General features: G+C 50.8%; 1 protein-coding gene across 3 annotated transcripts in view; it reads right to left on the reverse strand.

Moving 5' to 3' along the window:
- Nucleotides 1-21559, reverse strand: part of LRCH4 (leucine rich repeats and calponin homology domain containing 4) — a 131874-nt gene that overhangs the window by 93123 nt on the left and 17192 nt on the right. The window lies entirely within an intron of this gene.

Below are 21559 nucleotides of genomic sequence, written 5' to 3' on the forward strand. Positions count from 1 at the left end.
GTCACACAATGATCCCGGCACCACCAGTCAGTATAATACAGAGGACAATCATCACACAATGATCCGGCATCACCAATCAGTATAATACAGAGGACAATCATCACACAATGATCCCGGCACCACCAGTCAGTATAATACAGAGGACAATCATCACACAATGATCCCGGCACCACCAGTCAGTATAATACAGAGGACAATCATCACACAATGATCCCGCACCACAAGTCAGTATAATACAGAGGACAATCATCACACAATGATCCGGCATCACCAATCAGTATAATACAGAGGACAATCATCACACAATGATACCGGCATCACCAGTCAGTATAATACAGAGGACAATCATCACACAATGATCCCGGCACCACCAGTCAGTATAATACAGAGGACAATCATCACACAATGATCCCGCACCACAAGTCAGTATAATACAGAGGACAATCATCACACAATGATCCGGCATCACCAATCAGTATAATACAGAGGACAATCATCACACAATGATCCCGGCACCACCAGTCAGTATAATACAGAGGACAATCGTCACACAATGATCCATCTGCTGCATACAGTGTAATACAGGGGAAAGCAGTAACACAACAATCCAGCCTCTCCATACAGGATACGGCCTCCTGCCCATGTGACCCCTGTGGCCGCCGGACGCACAGCACTGTGTTACAGCACAATTCTCCCTGATGCGTTTGCAATCCCATTTATGTATAATGAATGTGGGCAGCACGGTGGCGTAGAGGTTAGCTCTCGCCTTGCAGCGCTGGGTCCCCGGTTCAAATCTCAGCCAGGGCACTATCTGCAAGGAGTTTGTATGTCTGTGCGGGTTTCCTCCGGGCACTCCGGTTTCCTCACACATCCCAAAAACATACAGATCAGTTAATTGGCTTCCCCCTTAAAATTGGCCCTAGACTACGATACATACACTACACAATACATACATTGACATATGACTATGGTAGGGATTAGATTGTGAGCTCCTCTGAGGGACAGTCAGGGACAAGACAATGTACTCTGTACAGCGCTGCGGAAGATGTTGGCGCTATATAAATACTAAACAATAATAATAATGAATGGGATTGCGGCAGGAATGCTGAGGAACGCATGCGATCATGCAGGGTTCTTCCTAACACAACACATGCAGGGAAGCATCATACAGCACCGTCTATGAATCTCTCCTGTCCCAGCAGATCCCATCACTGCTGAACACACCATCAGCAACGCACACATGAAAACCAGGCCGTCCAATCCGTCCACACACACCAGAGCTGCGCTAATCTTACAATATACAGCAACGCACACATGGAAACCAGGCCGTCCAATCCGTCCACACACACCAGAGCTGCGCTAATCTTACAATATACAGCAACGCACACATGGAAACCAGGCCGTCCAATCCGTCCACACACACCAGAGCTGCGCTAATCTTACAATATACAGCAACGTACACATGGAAACCAGGCCTTTCAATCCGTCCACACACACCAGAGCTGCGCTAATCCTACAATATACAGCAACGTACACATGGAAACCAGGCCGTCCAATCCGTCCACACACACCAGAGCTGCGCTAATCTTACAATATACAGCAACGTACACATGGAAACCAGGCCTTCCAATCCGTCCACACACACCAGAGCTGCGCTAATCTTACAATATACAGCAACGCACACATGGAAACCAGGCCGTCCAATCCGTCCACACACACCAGAGCTGCGCTAATCTTACAATATACAGCAACGCACACATGGAAACCAGGCCTTCCAATCCGTCCACACACACCAGAGCTGCGCTAATCTTACAATATACAGCAACGCACACATGGAAACCAGGCCGTCCAATCCGTCCACACACACCAGAGCTGCGCTAATCTTACAATATACAGCAACGCACACATGGAAACCAGGCCGTCCAATCCGTCCACACACACCAGAGCTGCGCTAATCTTACAATATACAGCAACGTACACATGGAAACCAGGCCTTTCAATCCGTCCACACACACCAGAGCTGCGCTAATCCTACAATATACAGCAACGTACACATGGAAACCAGGCCGTCCAATCCGTCCACACACACCAGAGCTGCGCTAATCTTACAATATACAGCAACGTACACATGGAAACCAGGCCGTCCAATCCGTCCACACACACCAGAGCTGCGCTAATCTTACAATATACAGCAACGCACACATGGAAACCAGGCCTTCCAATCCGTCCACACACACCAGAGCTGCGCTAATCTTACAATATACAGCAACGCACACATGGAAACCAGGCCGTCCAATCCGTCCACACACACCAGAGCTGCGCTAATCTTACAATATACAGCAACGCACACATGGAAACCAGGCCGTCCAATCCGTCCACACACACCAGAGCTGCGCTAATCTTACAATATACAGCAACGCACACATGGAAACCAGGCCGTCCAATCCGTCCACACACACCAGAGCTGCGCTAATCTTACAATATACAGCAACGTACACATGGAAACCAGGCCTTTCAATCCGTCCACACACACCAGAGCTGCGCTAATCCTACAATATACAGCAACGTACACATGGAAACCAGGCCGTCCAATCCGTCCACACACACCAGAGCTGCGCTAATCTTACAATATACAGCAACGTACACATGGAAACCAGGCCGTCCAATCCGTCCACACACACCAGAGCTGCGCTAATCTTACAATATACAGCAACGCACACATGGAAACCAGGCCTTCCAATCCGTCCACACACACCAGAGCTGCGCTAATCTTACAATATACAGCAACGTACACATGGAAACCAGGCCTTCCAATCCGTCCACACACACCAGAGCTGCGCTAATCTTACAATATACAGCAACGCACACATGGAAACCAGGCCTTCCAATCCGTCCACACACACCAGAGCTGCGCTAATCCTACAATATACAGCAACGTACACATGGAAACCAGGCCGTCCAATCAGTCCACACACACCAGAGCTGCGCTAATCTTACAATATACAGCAACGTACACATGGAAACCAGGCCTTCCAATCCGTCCACACACACCAGAGCTGCGCTAATCTTACAATATACAGCAACGCACACATGGAAACCAGGCCTTCCAATCAGTCCACACACACCAGAGCTGCGCTAATCTTACAATATACAGCAACGTACACATGGAAACCAGGCCGTCCAATCCGTCCACACACACCAGAGCTGCGCTAATCTTACAATATACAGCAACGCACACATGGAAACCAGGCCGTCCAATCCGTCCACACACACCAGAGCTGCGCTAATCTTACAATATACAGCAACGCACACATGAAAACCAAGCCGTCCAATCCGTCCACACACACCAGAGCTGCGCTAATCTTACAATATACAGCAACGTACACATGGAAACCAGGCCTTCCAATCCGTCCACACACACCAGAGCTGCGCTAATCCTACAATATACAGCAACGTACACATGGAAACCAGGCCGTCCAATCCGTCCACACACACCAGAGCTGCGCTAATCTTACAATATACAGCAACGTACACATGGAAACCAGGCCTTCCAATCCGTCCTCACACACCAGAGCTGCGCTAATCCTACAATATACAGCAACGTACACATGGAAACCAGGCCTTCCAATCCGTCCACACACACCAGAGCTGCGCTAATCTTACAATATACAGCAACGCACACATGGAAACCAGGCCGTCCAATCCGTCCACACACACCAGAGCTGCGCTAATCTTACAATATACAGCAACGTACACATGGAAACCAGGCCGTCCAATCCGTCCACACACACCAGAGCTGCGCTAATCTTACAATATACAGCAACGTACACATGGAAACCAGGCCGTCCAATCCGTCCACACACACCAGAGCTGCGCTAATCTTACAATATACAGCAACGTACACATGGAAACCAGGCCTTCCAATCCGTCCACACACACCAGAGCTGCGCTAATCTTACAATATACAGCAACGCACACATGGAAACCAGGCCTTCCAATCCGTCCACACACACCAGAGCTGCGCTAATCTTACAATATACAGCAACGCACACATGGAAACCAGGCCGTCCAATCCGTCCAAACACACCAGAGCTGCGCTAATCTTACAATATACAGCAACGCACACATGGAAACCAGGCCTTCCAATCCGTCCACACACACCAGAGCTGCGCTAATCTTACAATATACAGCAACGCACACATGGAAACCAGGCCGTCCAATCCGTCCACACACACCAGAGCTGCGCTAATCTTACAATATACAGCAACGCACACATGGAAACCAGGCCGTCCAATCCGTCCACACACACCAGAGCTGCGCTAATCTTACAATATACAGCAACGTACACATGGAAACCAGGCCTTTCAATCCGTCCACACACACCAGAGCTGCGCTAATCCTACAATATACAGCAACGTACACATGGAAACCAGGCCGTCCAATCCGTCCACACACACCAGAGCTGCGCTAATCTTACAATATACAGCAACGTACACATGGAAACCAGGCCTTCCAATCCGTCCACACACACCAGAGCTGCGCTAATCTTACAATATACAGCAACGCACACATGGAAACCAGGCCTTCCAATCCGTCCACACACACCAGAGCTGCGCTAATCTTACAATATACAGCAACGTACACATGGAAACCAGGCCTTCCAATCCGTCCACACACACCAGAGCTGCGCTAATCTTACAATATACAGCAACGCACACATGGAAACCAGGCCTTCCAATCCGTCCACACACACCAGAGCTGCGCTAATCCTACAATATACAGCAACGTACACATGGAAACCAGGCCGTCCAATCAGTCCACACACACCAGAGCTGCGCTAATCTTACAATATACAGCAACGTACACATGGAAACCAGGCCTTCCAATCCGTCCACACACACCAGAGCTGCGCTAATCTTACAATATACAGCAACGCACACATGGAAACCAGGCCTTCCAATCAGTCCACACACACCAGAGCTGCGCTAATCTTACAATATACAGCAACGTACACATGGAAACCAGGCCGTCCAATCCGTCCACACACACCAGAGCTGCGCTAATCTTACAATATACAGCAACGCACACATGGAAACCAGGCCGTCCAATCCGTCCACACACACCAGAGCTGCGCTAATCTTACAATATACAGCAACGCACACATGGAAACCAAGCCGTCCAATCCGTCCACACACACCAGAGCTGCGCTAATCTTACAATATACAGCAACGTACACATGGAAACCAGGCCTTCCAATCCGTCCACACACACCAGAGCTGCGCTAATCCTACAATATACAGCAACGTACACATGGAAACCAGGCCGTCCAATCCGTCCACACACACCAGAGCTGCGCTAATCTTACAATATACAGCAACGTACACATGGAAACCAGGCCTTCCAATCCGTCCTCACACACCAGAGCTGCGCTAATCCTACAATATACAGCAACGTACACATGGAAACCAGGCCTTCCAATCCGTCCACACACACCAGAGCTGCGCTAATCTTACAATATACAGCAACGCACACATGGAAACCAGGCCTTCCAATCCGTCCACACACACCAGAGCTGCGCTAATCCTACAATATACAGCAACGTACACATGGAAACCAGGCCGTCCAATCAGTCCACACACACCAGAGCTGCGCTAATCTTACAATATACAGCAACGCACACATGGAAACCAGGCCTTCCAATCCGTCCACACACACCAGAGCTGCGCTAATCCTACAATATACAGCAACGTACACATGGAAACCAGGCCGTCCAATCAGTCCACACACACCAGAGCTGCGCTAATCTTACAATATACAGCAACGTACACATGGAAACCAGGCCTTCCAATCCGTCCACACACACCAGAGCTGCGCTAATCTTACAATATACAGCAACGCACACATGGAAACCAGGCCTTCCAATCCGTCCACACACACCAGAGCTGCGCTAATCTTACAATATACAGCAACGTACACATGGAAACCAGGCCGTCCAATCCGTCCACACACACCAGAGCTGCGCTAATCTTACAATATACAGCAACGTACACATGGAAACCAGGCCGTCCAATCCGTCCACACACACCAGAGCTGCGCTAATCTTACAATATACAGCAACGTACACATGGAAACCAGGCCGTCCAATCCGTCCACACACACCAGAGCTGCGCTAATCTTACAATATACAGCAACGTACACATGGAAACCAGGCCTTCCAATCCGTCCACACACACCAGAGCTGCGCTAATCTTACAATATACAGCAACGCACACATGGAAACCAGGCCTTCCAATCCGTCCACACACACCAGAGCTGCGCTAATCCTACAATATACAGCAACGTACACATGGAAACCAGGCCTTCCAATCAGTCCACACACACCAGAGCTGCGCTAATCTTACAATATACAGCAACGCACACATGGAAACCAGGCCGTCCAATCCGTCCACACACACCAGAGCTGCGCTAATCCTACAATATACAGCAACGTACACATGGAAACCAGGCCGTCCAATCAGTCCACACACACCAGAGCTGCGCTAATCTTACAATATACAGCAACGTACACATGGAAACCAGGCCTTCCAATCCGTCCACACACACCAGAGCTGCGCTAATCTTACAATATACAGCAACGCACACATGGAAACCAGGCCGTCCAATCCGTCCACACACACCAGAGCTGCGCTAATCTTACAATATACAGCAACGTACACATGGAAACCAGGCCGTCCAATCCGTCCACACACACCAGAGCTGCGCTAATCTTACAATATACAGCAACGTACACATGGAAACCAGGCCGTCCAATCCGTCCACACACACCAGAGCTGCGCTAATCTTACAATATACAGCAACGTACACATGGAAACCAGGCCTTCCAATCCGTCCACACACACCAGAGCTGCGCTAATCTTACAATATACAGCAACGCACACATGGAAACCAGGCCTTCCAATCCGTCCACACACACCAGAGCTGCGCTAATCTTACAATATACAGCAACGCACACATGGAAACCAGGCCTTCCAATCCGTCCACACACACCAGAGCTGCGCTAATCTTACAATATACAGCAACGCACACATGGAAACCAGGCCGTCCAATCCGTCCACACACACCAGAGCTGCGCTAATCTTACAATATACAGCAACGCACACATGGAAACCAGGCCTTCCAATCCGTCCACACACACCAGAGCTGCGCTAATCTTACAATATACAGCAACGCACACATGGAAACCAGGCCGTCCAATCCGTCCACACACACCAGAGCTGCGCTAATCTTACAATATACAGCAACGCACACATGGAAACCAGGCCGTCCAATCCGTCCACACACACCAGAGCTGCGCTAATCTTACAATATACAGCAACGTACACATGGAAACCAGGCCTTCCAATCCGTCCACACACACCAGAGCTGCGCTAATCTTACAATATACAGCAACGCACACATGGAAACCAGGCCTTCCAATCCGTCCACACACACCAGAGCTGCGCTAATCTTACAATATACAGAGCCAACCTGGGGTTTCCCAACAGATGCAGAGTTTCCCTCTAAACAAAGAGGACCAGTTATATTATAATTCTGGAATGTTTGCTCGTCTGCCGCACCCACATCGACAAATCCGTGTCCTCCAGAACAATGCAAGCCAGAGCTACTCTGCAGATCCCGCTGGACTCATTCCAAGTGGCTGGATCTGCCAGTCCTCACCTGAGGCACATCCCCACATCTCCAGGATTAGCTGAGATGTAATAAATGTAAGAATGCATACTTACCTGCGCCTTCCTCCAGCCCCCTGCAGGCTGTGGGCTCCCTCTGTGTCCTCCCAGGATGCACTGCTCCGCTGTACCATCTATAATCCCCAACCAGTCACTCTCCACTGCGCATGCATAGCCTGTACCATCAGTCGTGCTCCAGTGGTCAGTAACGTTCAGCACCTGCGCAGTTACAAGCCCTAAAGAGGAACCATCGCGAAAATCTTAAAATTTAAAAACATACAAATAAGAAGTACATTTCTCCCAGAGTAAAATGAGCCGTACATGACTTTTCTCCTACGTTGCTGTCACTTACAGTAATTAGTAGAAATCTGACATTATCGACAGATTTTGGGCTAGTCCATCTCTCTATAGGGGATTCACTGCATGGCCTTTATTCTTTATAGAGACTTTTCCTGAAAAAGATTTATACGAAGATGCTGGACAGCCTCCCTGCTCGCTGCACAGTATTTTGGCAGTTGGATGGAGCAACTGCCATTCACTAAGTGCTTTTAAAAATAAAGAAAACACTGAGAACCCCCCCTATGAGAAGATGGGCTAGTCCAAAATCTGTCGGTAATGTCAGATTTCTACTACTTACTGTAAGTGACAGCAACATAGGAGAAAACTAATCTATGGCTCATTTTGCTCTAGGAGAAATGTACTTCATACATCTGTGTTTAAAATTGTAAGATTTTCGCGATAGTTCCTCTTTAAGTAACCGGGCAGATGCACAGTGCTCCCGAGAGCGTGACCTAGGACATGTGTGGCCAGGACCTTGCTTGCGCAGTAGTCCCCGACTACCAGAGGACGGTAGCGGCCCGGAGGGACAGTGAGGGAGCCCCAGCCTACAGGGGGCTGGAGGAAGCCGCAGGTCAGTATAAACGCTTATGTTTATTATTTCTTAGGTTTCCTTTAAAGTTCTTGATGTGAGAAGTACATGTGAATGCATTATTATCGCTGTACATCTTCTGAATTGCTATACACAGTATAAAACAACTAGCGAGAGGCAATAGATACATGAGATGTTCAAAACTCTGTAGAATCAGCACATCCAGCAATATATATACACACTATACATAGTCTATGTGTGGTGTGGGACATCACTGGTGCAAGCTCATATGTTGAAGAGCACTTCAGGTGCCCTTTAAACTTTGCTCAGTTTTTGGGGGCGTGCCCGCGATCTTGTTTTTCTAGAAGTAGGTAAAGATGGCCGCCTCTGCAGCTCTGCCAGGTGTATTTCCATCACATGTATATATAAAAGGCTCAGGATGACAATGAATTCCCTTTAATTACAGGGCAGCTGTTCTCCCATCAGCAGTGACCTTGTGTGACCGCGCCCGTGGAACAATCAGCGCTGTGTGCGGGGCCCTTCCTCGTGCCCTGACACTGCTCTCATCTCCAGTGCAGGCAGAGGCCGGGCGTATCTGCGCCTGGGGGCACCACATGACTCATGGCCTGGCTGTGGCTCTGTGCCCGGCCTGCTAATGAAAGAGCTCATTCAGGAACGCTGCGGGTAAATGACAAAACAGAGGAGGCCGCGGCGTGGATATCGCCCCACTCAGCTAATGTTTGGGTTTGTCACATGCCAGGGCCTGTGGGCAGAGGGGGCCCGTACACGGGGATCGCTGGAGAAATATCGCCCCACTCAGCTAATGTTTGGGTTTGTCACACGCCAGGGCCTGTGTATAGATGGGTGCCCATACTGGGAGCGTTGTATTTACCGCACAAATGGAGGCGGGACAATGGCTGCCGAGCTGACTATTACTGCCAGCGTTGTATTTACCGCACAGATGGAGGCGGGGCGATGGCTACAGAGATGACCATTACTGCCAGCGTTGTAATTACCGCACAGATGGAGGCGGGGCAATGGCTGCAGAGCTGACCATTACAGTCAGCGTTGTATTTACCGTACAGATGGGAGGCGGGGCAACGGCTGCAGAGCTGACCATTACTGCCAGCGTTGTATGTACTGCACAGATGGAGGCGGGACAACGGCTGCAGAGCTGACCATTACTGCCAGCCTTGTATTTACCGCACAGATGGAGATGGGACAACGGCTGCAGAGCTGACCATTACTGCCAGCGTTGTATTTACCATACAGATGGAGGCGGGGGGAACTGGCTGCAGAGCTGACCATTACTGCCAGCGTTGTATTTACCATACAGATGGAGGCGGGGCAACGGCTGCAGAGCTGACCATTACTGCCAGCGTTGTATTTACGCACAGATGGAGGCGGGACAACGGCTGCAGAGCTGACCATTACTGCCAGCGTTGTATTTACCACACAGATGGAGGCGGGACAACGGCTGCAGAGATGACCATTACTGCCAGCGTTGTATTTACCACAGATGGAGGCGGGACAACGGCTGCAGAGCTGACCATTACTGCCAGCGTTGTACTTACCGCACAGATGGAGGCGGGACAACGGCTGCAGAGCTGACCATTACTGCCAGCGTTGTATTTACCACAGATGGAGGCGGGACAATGGCTGCAGAGCTGACCATTACTGCCAGCGTTGTATTTACCACACAGATGGAGGCGGGACAACGGCTGCAGAGCTGACCATTACTGCCAGCATTGTATTTACCACAGATGGAGGCGGGACAATGGCTGCAGAGCTGACCATTACAGCCAGCGTTGTATTTACCACAGATGGAGGCGGGACAATGGCTGCAGAGCTGACCATTACTGCCAGCGTTGTATTTACCATACAGATGGAGGCGGGGGAACTGGCTGCAGAGCTGACCATTACTGCCAGCATTGTATTTACCGCACAGATGGAGGCGGGGCAACGGCTGCAGAGCTGACCATTACTGCCAGCGTTGTATTTACGCACAGATGGAGGCGGGACAACGGCTGCAGAGCTGACCATTACTGCCAGCGTTGTATTTACCACACAGATGGAGGCGGGACAACGGCTGCAGAGATGACCATTACTGCCAGCGTTGTATTTACCACAGATGGAGGCGGGACAACGGCTGCAGAGCTGACCATTACTGCCAGCGTTGTACTTACCGCACAGATGGAGGCGGGACAACGGCTGCAGAGCTGACCATTACTGCCAGCGTTGTATTTACCACAGATGGAGGCGGGACAATGGCTGCAGAGCTGACCATTACAGCCAGCGTTGTATTTACCACAGATGGAGGCGGGACAATGGCTGCAGAGCTGACCATTACAGCCAGCGTTGTATTTACCACAGATGGAGGCGGGACAATGGCTGCAGAGCTGACCATTACTGCCAGCGTTGTATTTACCGCACAGATGGAGGCGGGACAACGGCTGCAGAGCTGACCATTACTGCCAGCGTTGTATTTACCGCACAGATGGAGGCAGGACAATGGCTGCAGAGCTGACCATTACTGCCAGCGTTGTATTTGCCGCACAGATGAAGGCGGGACAATGGCTGCAGAGCTGACCATTACTGCCAGCGTTGTATTTACCACACAGATGGAGGTGGGACAACGGCTGCAGAGATGACCATTACTGCCAGCGTTGTATTTACCGTACAGATGGAGGCGGGACAACGGCTGCAGAGCTGACCATTACTGCCAGCGTTGTATTTACCACAGATGGAGGCGGGACAACGGCTGCAGAGCTGACCATTACTGCCAGCGTTGTATTTACCACACAGATGGAGACAGGACAACGGCTGAAGAGCTGACCATTACTGCCAGCGTTGTATTATCTGCACAGATGGAGGCGGGACAACGGCTGCAGAGCTGACCATTACTGCCAGCGTTGTATTTACCGCACAGATGAAGGCGGGACAATGGCTGCAGAGCTGACCATTACTGCCAGCGTTGTATTTACCGCACAGATGGAGGAGGGACAATGGCTGCAGAGCTGACCATTACTGCCAGCGTTGTATTTACCGCACAGATGGAGGCGGGGCAATGGCTGCAGAGCTGACCATTACTGCCAGCGTTGTATTTACCGCACAGATGGAGGAGGGACAATGGCTGCAGAGCTGACCATTACTGCCAGCGTTGTATTTACCGCACAGATGGAGGCGGGGCAATGGCTGCAGAGCTGACCATTACTGCCAGCGTTGTATTTACCGCACAGATGGAGGCGGGGCAATGGCTGCAGAGCTGACTATTACTGCCAGCCTTGTATTTACCGCACAGATGGAGGCGGGGCAATGGCTGCAGAGCTGACCATTACTGCCAGCGTTGTATTTACCGCACAGAAGGAGGCGGGACAACGGCTGCAGAGCTGACCATTACTGCCAGCGTTGTATTTACCGCACAGAGGGAGGCGGGGCAATGTCTGCAGAGCTGACCATTACTGCCAGCGTTGTACTTACCGCACAGATGGAGGCGGGACAACGGCTGCAGAGCTGACCATTACTGCCAGCGTTGTATGTACCGCACAGATGGAGGCGGGACAATGGCTGCAGAGCTGACCATTACAGTCAGCGTTGTATTTACCGCACAGATGGAGGCGGGACAACGGCTGCAGAGCTGACCATTACTGCCAGCGTTGTATTTACCACACAGATGGAGCCGGGACAACGGCTGCAGAGATGACCATTACTGCCAGCGTTGGATTTACCGTACAGATGGAGGCGGGACAACGGCTGCAGAGCTGACCATTACTGCCAGCGTTGTATTTACCGCACAGAGGGAGGCGGGGCAATGTCTGCAGAGCTGACCATTACTGCCAGCATTGTATTTACCGCACAGATGGAGGCGGGGCGATGGCTACAGAGATGACCATTACTGCCAGCGTTGTATTTACCGCACAGATGGAGGCGGGGCAATGGCTGCAGAGCTGACCATTACAGTCAGCGTTGTATTTACCGCACAGATGGAGGCGGGACAACGGCTGCAGAGCTGACCATTACTGCCAGCGTTGTATTTACCACACAGATGGAGGCGGGACAACGGCTGCAGAGATGACCATTACTGCCAGCGTTGGATTTACCGTACAGATGGAGGCGGGACAACGGCTGCAGAGCTGACCATTACTGCCAGCGTTGTATTTACCACAGATGGAGGCGGGACAACGGCTGCAGAGCTGACCATTACTGCCAGCGTTGTATTTACCACACAGATGGAGACGGGACAACGGCTGCAGAGCTGACCATTACTGCCAGCGTTGTATTTACCGCACAGATGGAGGCAGGACAACGGCTGCCGAGCTGACTATTACTGCCAGCGTTGTATTTACCGCACAGATGGAGGCGGGACAACGGCTGCAGAGCTGACTATTACTGCCAGCGTTGTATTTACCGCACAGATGGAGGCGGGGCAATGGCTGCAGAGCTGACCATTACTGCCAGTGTTGTATTTACTGCACAGATGGAGGCGGGACAACGGCTGCAGAGCTGACCATTACTGCCAGCCTTGTAATTACCGCACAGATGGAGACGGGACAACGGCTGCAGAGCTGACCATTACTGCCAGCGTTGTATTTACCGCACAGATGGAGGCGGGACAACGGCTGCAGAGCTGACCATTACTGCCAGCATTGTATTTACCATACAGATGGAGGCGGGGCAATGGCTGCAGAGCTGACCACTACTGCCAGCGTTGTATTTACCGCACAGATGGAGGCGGGGCAACGGCTGCAGAGCTGACCATTACTGCCAGCGTTGTATTTACCGCACAGATGGAGGCGGAGCAATGGCTGCAGAGCTGACCATTACTGCCAGCGTTGTATTTACGCACAGATGGAGGCGGGGCAATGGCTGCAGAGCTGACCATTACTGCCAGCGTTGTATTTACCGCACAGATGGAGGAGGGACAATGGCTGCAGAGCTGACCATTACTGCCAGTGTTGTATTTAGGCACAGATGAAGGCGGGACAATGGCTGCAGAGCTGACCATTACTGCCAGCGTTGTATTTACCGCACAGATGGAGGCGGGGCAATGGCTGCAGAGCTGACCATTACTGCCAGCGTTGTATTTACCGCACAGATGGAGGAGGGACAATGGCTGCAGAGCTGACCATTACTGCCAGTGTTGTATTTAGGCACAGATGAAGGCGGGACAATGGCTGCAGAGCTGACCATTACTGCCAGCGTTGTATTTACCGCACAGATGGAGGCGGGACAACGGCTGCATAGCTGACCATTACTGCCAGCGTTGTATTTACTGCACAGATAAAGGCGGGACAACAGCTGCAGAGCTGACCATTACTGCCAGCGTTGTATTTACCGCACAGATGGAGGCGGGGCAATGGCTGCAGAGCTGACCATTACTGCCAGCGTTTTATTTACCGCACAGATGGAGGCGGGACAATGGCTGCAGAGCTGACCATTACTGCCAGCGTTTTATTTACCGCACAGATGGAGGCGGGACAACGGCTGCAGAGCTGACCATTACTGCCAGCGTTGTATTCACCATACAGATGGAGGCGGGGCAATGGCTGCAGACCTGACCATTACTGCCAGCGTTGTATTCACCATACAGATGGAGGCGGGACAATGGCTGCAGACCTGACCATTACTGCCAGCGTTGTATTTACCGCACAGATGGAGGCGGGACAATGGCTGCAGAGCTGACCATTACAGTCAGCGTTGTATTTACCGCACAGATGGAGGCGGGACAATGGCTGCAGAGCTGACCATTACAGTCAGCGTTGTATTTACCGCACAGATGGAGGCGGGACAACGGCTGCAGAGCTGACCATTACAGTCAGCGTTGTATTTACCGCACAGATGGAGGCGGGACAACGGCTGCAGAGCTGACCATTACTGCCAGCGTTGTATTTACCGCACAGATGGAGGCGGGACAATGGCTGCAGAGCTGACCATTACTGCTAGCGTTGTATTTACTGCACAGATGGGGGCGGGGCAACGGCTGCAGAGCTGACCATTACTGCCTGCGTTGTATTTACCGCACAGATGGAGGAGGGACAACGGCTGCAGAGCTGACCATTACTGCCAGCGTTGTACTTACCGCACAGATGGAGCAGGGACAATGGCTGCAGAGCTGACCATTACTGCCAGCGTTGTATTCACCGCACAGATGGAGGCGGGACAATGGCTGCAGAGCTGACCATTACTGCCAGCGTTGTATTTACTGCACAGATGGGGAGCATGTCACGGCTCAGACCCTCCCCCACATATGTCTTCCATCACAACCTGCAGAGTTCTGGCATAACATTACACAACAAAGCCTGAGGCCTCCTGCCACACTGCAGGCCTAAATCACAACCAGATCTACAGGCAGCACCTCTGTGTGTACAGACAGCAGCTCCTCGCTCACCCCTGCCAGACTCATCCCAGGAAATATTACATCCTGTGTCACAGGATCCCACGCCAAACCCACACCAAGGGATCCGCTCATCCGCTATTACCAGATAGTGCTAAATAAGGAAGTTCAGCGGCATCCATGAGCAATATTACACCATGCTACAAATACATTACAGCCACCTCCTGATACACTCTGTGCTGCTAGAGGACTCTGCTCCTTCCCCTCTCCTCTCCTGATACACTCTGTGCTGCTGGAGGACTCTGCTCCTTCCTCCAACTCTCCTCTCCTGATATACTCTGTGCTGCTGGAGGACTCTGCTCCTTCCTCTAACTCTCCTCTCCTGATATACTCTGTGCTGCTGGAGGACTCTGCTCCTTCCTCTAACTCTCCTCTCCTGATATACTCTGTGCTGCTGGAGGACTCTGCTCCTTGCTCTAACTCTCCTCTCCTGATATACTCTGTGCTGCTGGATGGCTCTGCTCCTTCCTCTAACTCTCCTCTCCTGATATACTCTGTGCTGCTGGATGGCTCTGCTCCTTCCTCTAACTCTCCTCTCCTGACATACTCTGTGCTGCTGGAGGACTCTGCTCCTTCCTCTAACTCTCCTCTCCTGATATACTCTGTGCTGCTGGAGGACTCTGCTCCTTCCTCTATCTATCTCCTCTCCTGATATACTCTGTGCTGCTGGAGGACTCTGCTCCTTCCTCTATCTAACTCTCTTCTCCTGATATACTCTGTGCTGCTGGAGGACTCTGCTCCTTCCTCTATCTATCTCCTCTCCTGATATACTCTGTGCTGCTGGAGGACTCTGCTCCTTCCTCTATCTAACTCTCTTCTCCTGATATACTCTGTGCTGCTGGAGGACTCTGCTCCTTCCTCTATCTAACTCTCCTCTCCTGATATGCTCTGTGCTGCTGGAGGACTCTGCTCCTTCCTCTAACTCTCCTCTCCTGATATACTCTGTGCTGCTGGAGGACTCTGCACCTTCCTCTATCTAACTCTCCTATCCTGATATACTCTGTGCTGCTGGAGGACTCTGCTCCTTCCTCTATCTTTCCTCTCCTGACATACTCTGTGCTGCTGGAGGACTCTGCTCCTTCCTCTAACTCTCCTCTCCTGATATACTCTGTGCTGCTGGAGGACTCTGCTCCTTCCTCTCTCCTCTCCTGATATACTCTGTGCTGCTGGAGGACTCTGCTCCTTCCTCTCTCCTCTCCTGATATACTCTGTGCTGCTGGAGTACTCTGCTCCTTCCTCTCTCCTCTCCTGATATACTCTGTGCTGCTGGAGGACTCTGCTCCTTGCTCTATCTAAGGCCCGGTGCACACCAAAACCCGCTAGCAGATCCGCAAAATGCTAGCAGATTTTGAAACGCTTTTTCTTCTTTTTCTGTAGCGTTTCAGCTAGTATTTTGCGGTTTTGTGAAGCGTTTTTGGTGTAGTAGATTTCATGTATTGTTACAGTAAAGCTGTTACTGAACAGCTTCTGTAACAAAAACCGCCTGGCAAACCGCTCTGAAGTGCCGTTTTTCAGAGCGGTTTGCGTTTTTCCTATACTTAACATTGAGGCAGAAACGCATCCGCAATCCAAAATCTGCAGCAGCCCGGGAGTATATGCGTTTCTGCAAAACGCCTGCCGCTCTGGTGTGCACCACCCCATTGAGATACATTACCCTAGCGGATCCGCACCCGCAGCCGAACCGCTCTGGTGTGCACTAGGCCAAACTCTCCTCTCCTGATATACTCTGTGCTGCTGGAGGACTCTGCTCCTTCCTCTATCTGACTCTCCTGCTATACTCTGTGCTGCTGGAGGACTCTGCTCCTTCCTCTAACTCTCCTGATATACTCTGTGCTGCTGGAGGACTCTGCTCCTTCCTCTAACTCTCCTCTCCTGATATACTCTGTGCTGCTGGAGGACTCTGCTCCTTCCTCTAACTCTCCTGATATACTCTGTGCTGCTGGAGGACTCTGCTCCTTCCTCTAACTCTCCTCTCCTGATATACTCTGTGCTGCTGGAGGACTCTGCTCCTTCCTCTAACTCTCCTGATATACTCTGTGCTGCTGGAGGACTCTGCTCCTTCCTCTAACTCTCCTCTCCTGATATACTCTGTGCTGCTGGAGGACTCTGCTCCTTCCTCTAACTCTCCTCTCCTGATATACTCTGTGCTGCTGGAGGACTCTGCTCCTTCCTCTAACTCTCCTCTCCTGATATACTCTGTGCTGCTGGAGGACTCTGCTCCTTCCTCTAACTCTCCTCTCCTGATATACTCTGTGCTGCTGGAGGACTCTGCTCCTTCCTCTAACTCTCCTCTCCTGATATACTCTGTGCTGCTGGAGGACTCTGCTCCTTCCTCTAACTCTCCTCTCCTGATATACTCTGTGCTGCTGGAGGACTCTGCTCCTTCCTCTAACTCTCCTCTCCTGATGTACTCTGTGCTGCTGGAGGACTCTGCTCCTTCCTCTAACTCTCCTCTCCTGATATACTCTGTGCTGCTGGAGGACTCTGCTCCTTCCTCTAACTCTCCTCTCCTGATATACTCTGTGCTGCTGGAGGACTCTGCTCCTTCCTCTAACTCTCCTCTCCTGATATACTCTGTGCTGCTGGAGGACTCTGCTCCTTCCTCTAACTCTCCTCTCCTGATATACTCTGTGCTGCTGGAGGACTCTGCTCCTTCCTCTAACCCTCCCCTCCTGATATACTCTGTGCTGCTGGAGGACTCTGCTCCTTCCTCTATCTAACTCTCCTCTCCTGATATACTCTGTGCTGCTGGGGGACTCTGCTCCTTCCTCTAACTCTCCTCTCCTGATATACTCTGTGCTGCTGGAGGACTCTGCTCCTCCCTCTATCTAACTCTCCTCTCCTGATATACTCTGTGCTGCTGGAGGACTCTGCTCCTTCCTCTAACTACCCTTTCCTGATATACTCTGTGCTGCTGGAGGACTCTGCTCCTTCCTCTAACTCTCCTGATATACTCTGTGCTGCTGGAGGACTCTGCTCCTTCCTCTAACTCTCCTGATATATTCTGTGCTGCTGGAGGACTCTGCTCCTCCCTCTAACTCTCCTCTCCTGATATACTCTGTGCTGCTGGAGGACTCTGCTCCTTCCTCTAACTCTCCTCTCCTGATATACTCTGTGCTGCTGGATGACTCTGCTCCTTCCTCTAACTCTCCTCTCCTGATATACTGTGTGCTGCTGGAGGACTCTGCTCCTCCCTCTAACTCTCCTCTCCTGATATACTCTGTGCTGCTGGAGGACTCTGCTCCTCCCTCTATCTAGCTCTCCTCTCCTGATATACTCTGTGCTGCTGGAGGACTCTGCTCCTCCCTCTATGTAGCTCTCCTCTCCTGATATACTCTGTGCTGCTGGGGGACTCTGTTCCTCCCTCTAACCCTCCTCTCCTGATATACTCTGTGCTGCTGGGGGACTCAGCTCCTTCCTCTAACTCTCCTCTCCTGATATACTCTGTGCTGCTGGAGGACTCTACTCCTTCCTCTATCTAACTCTCTTCTCCTGATATACTCTGTGCTGCTGGAGGACTCTGCTCCTCCCTCTAGCTCTCCTCTCCTGACATACTCTGTGCTGCTGGAGGACTCTGCTCCTTCCTCTATCTAGCTCTCCTCTCCTGCTCCTTTCTCAATCTGTGCATCTTGCTGCATGTTTGAGTTGGCACGCTCCCCTACTAAGACCTCTTTGCCCGAGCATGCCACATCCTGCCCAGGTGCGACTGGGAACAGGAAATGCAGACATTCGGAAATTAAAAATCAAACTTATTATGAAGAATACCAAATGAAATATTCAAGAATAAAGGCCGATTAAAAGAAAGCCTGAACAGAGTGATTAGAAAGCAGATCCAGCAGTAAAGAGCCGCTGAATATGCAGCCAGCAGGTGGACAAATTCTCTCCTGCAGCTCTCTAGAGCCGCTGACTTGTCACTAATGCAGCCTGGGAACAGATAGTACAGCACCGTGTAATGGTTGTGTGACTGCTGTGAATAGCCTCTCCTGATTTACTCTGTGCTGCTGGAGGACTCTGCCCCTCCCTCTCTAGAGCCGCTGACTTGTCACTAATGCAGCCTGGGAACAGATAGTACAGCACCGTGTAATTGTTGTGTGGCTGCTGTGAATAGCCTCTCCTGATTTACTCTGTGCTGCTGGAGGACTCTGCCCCTCCCTCTCTAGAGCCGCTGACTTGTCACTAATGCAGCCTGGGAACAGATAGTACAGCACCATGTAATGGTTGTGTGACTGCTGTGAATAGCCTCTCCTGATTTACTCTGTGCTGCTGGAGGACTCTGCTCCTTCCTCTAACTCTCCTCTCCTGATATACTCTGCGCTGCTGGAGGACTCTGCTCCTCCCTCTAACCCTCCTCTCCTGATATACTCTGTGCTGCTGGAGGACTCTGCTCCTTCCTCTAACCCTCCTCTCCTGATATACTCTGTGCTGCTGGAGGACTCTCTCTAGAGCCGCTGCTGGAGGACTCTGCTCCTCCCTCTAACTCTCCTCTCCTGATATACTCTGTGCTGCTGGAGGACTCTGCTCCTCCCTCTAACTCTCCTCTCCTGATATACTCTGTGCTGCTGGAGGACTCTGCCCCTCTCTCTCTAGAGCCGCTGACTTGTCACTAATGCAGCCTGGGAACAGATAGTACAGCACCGTGTAATTGTTGTGTGGCTGCTGTGAATAGCCTCTCCTGATTTACTCTGTGCTGCTGGAGGACTCTGCCCCTCCCTCTCTAGAGCCGCTGACTTGTCACTAATGCAGCCTGGGAACAGATAGTACAGCACCATGTAATGGTTGTCTGACTGCTGTGAATAGCCTCTCCTGATTTACTCTGTGCTGCTGGAGGACTCTGCTCCTTCCTCTAACTCTCCTCTCCTGATATACTCTGTGCTGCTGGAGGACTCTGCCCCTCCCTCTCTAGAGCCGCTGACTTGTCACTAATGCAGCCTGGGAACAGATAGTACAGCACCGTGTAATGGTTGTGTGGCTGCTGTGAAAAGCCTCTCCTGATATACTCTGTGCTGCTGGAGGACTCTGCTCCTTCCTCTAACTCTCCTCTCCTGATATACTCTGCGCTGCTGGAGGACTCTGCTCCTCCCTCTAACCCTCCTCTCCTGATATACTCTGTGCTGCTGGAGGACTCTCTCTAGAGCCGCTGCTGGAGGACTCTGCTCCTCCCTCTAACTCTCCTCTCCTGATATACTCTGTGCTGCTGGAGGACTCTGCTCCTCCCTCTAACTCTCCTCTCCTGATATACTCTGTGCTGCTGGAGGACTCTGCCCCTCTCTCTCTAGAGCCGCTGACTTGTCACTAATGCAGCCTGGGAACAGATAGTACAGCACCGTGTAATTGTTGTGTGACTGCTGTGAATAGCCTCTCCTGATTTACTCTGTGCTGCTGGAGGAGGACTCTGTCCTTCCTCTAACTCTCCTCTCCTGATATACTCTGTGCTGCTGGAGGACTCTGCTCCTTCCTCTAACTCTCCTCTCCTGATATACTCTGTGCTGCTGGAGGACTCTGCTCCTTCCTCTAACTCTCCTCTCCTGATATACTCTGTGCTGCTGGAGGACTCTGCCCCTCCCTCTCTAGAGCCGCTGACTTGTCACTAATGCAGCCTGGGAACAGATAGTACAGCACCGTGTAATGGTTGTGTGGCTGCTGCCCAAACGAGCACTTACTGGCAAACAGGTTGTACAGAAAACGTGACATTGGTTCCATTCTGCCATCTATGTGAACTGGGCCAAGTGCCCCCTAAGGCAACCTGAACACTGAATGAGGTTTAAATAATCATAAAGGTTAAAGGGCCACTATCGCGAAAAAAGTAGGCAGTTAAAATCTGACAGAACGGATTTTGAGCCAGTCAACCTCCTCATGGGGGATTCTCACTGTCTTCTTTGTTTTCAGCAGCATTTCCTGAACAGCACTTTAACTGCCAAAATGGTAAGATACCAGCAAGCCTCACTTGCACACTATTTTGTCAGACTTTGCAACTGCTGTTCAGGAAATGCTGTTGAAAACAAAGATAACCCTGAGAATCCCCCATGAGGAGATGGACTGGCCCAAAACCTGTCAGTTTTCGCAGATTTTAACTGCTTACTTTTTTCGTCATATTGGTCTTTTAATGACTTTTTCCAGTGGTCAGTTGTAGTCATTCAGGCTAGCTCTGCATAAAAACCGCCTGAGGAATTCCAGTACTTGGTAGAGCAACTGAAAGTAAACAATTCCATGTGGCAAAGCACTGTCATAAGATCTCAGGGATTACATTGTAGACAGGCACAAATCAGGCATTGGATTACAAAAAAAAAAAAATACTTCAAAGGCTTTGTTAAAGAGGACCAGAGATGAACTACATGTCAGGTTTTATACTTCAAGTGGACCCAAATTAAAAATACAAGATTTGAGGAATAAAATCTATTTTCTAAATTATAATAATAAATAGCAGCCTTTTTCAGCTGCACGATGAAAAATATAAAATATTTGACATTTATTGGAGGAACCCCTCCCTTACTTTCATATTGCCGGGACAGAATCCGGCAGACTGGTGGAGGAGATAAAAAACAAAAACAAAACACATGCTGCTACTGATGATGT

Source organism: Hyperolius riggenbachi, chromosome 3 (assembly GCF_040937935.1).
Source record: "Hyperolius riggenbachi isolate aHypRig1 chromosome 3, aHypRig1.pri, whole genome shotgun sequence".
In the NCBI taxonomy this organism is placed as follows: Eukaryota; Metazoa; Chordata; class Amphibia; order Anura; family Hyperoliidae; genus Hyperolius; species Hyperolius riggenbachi.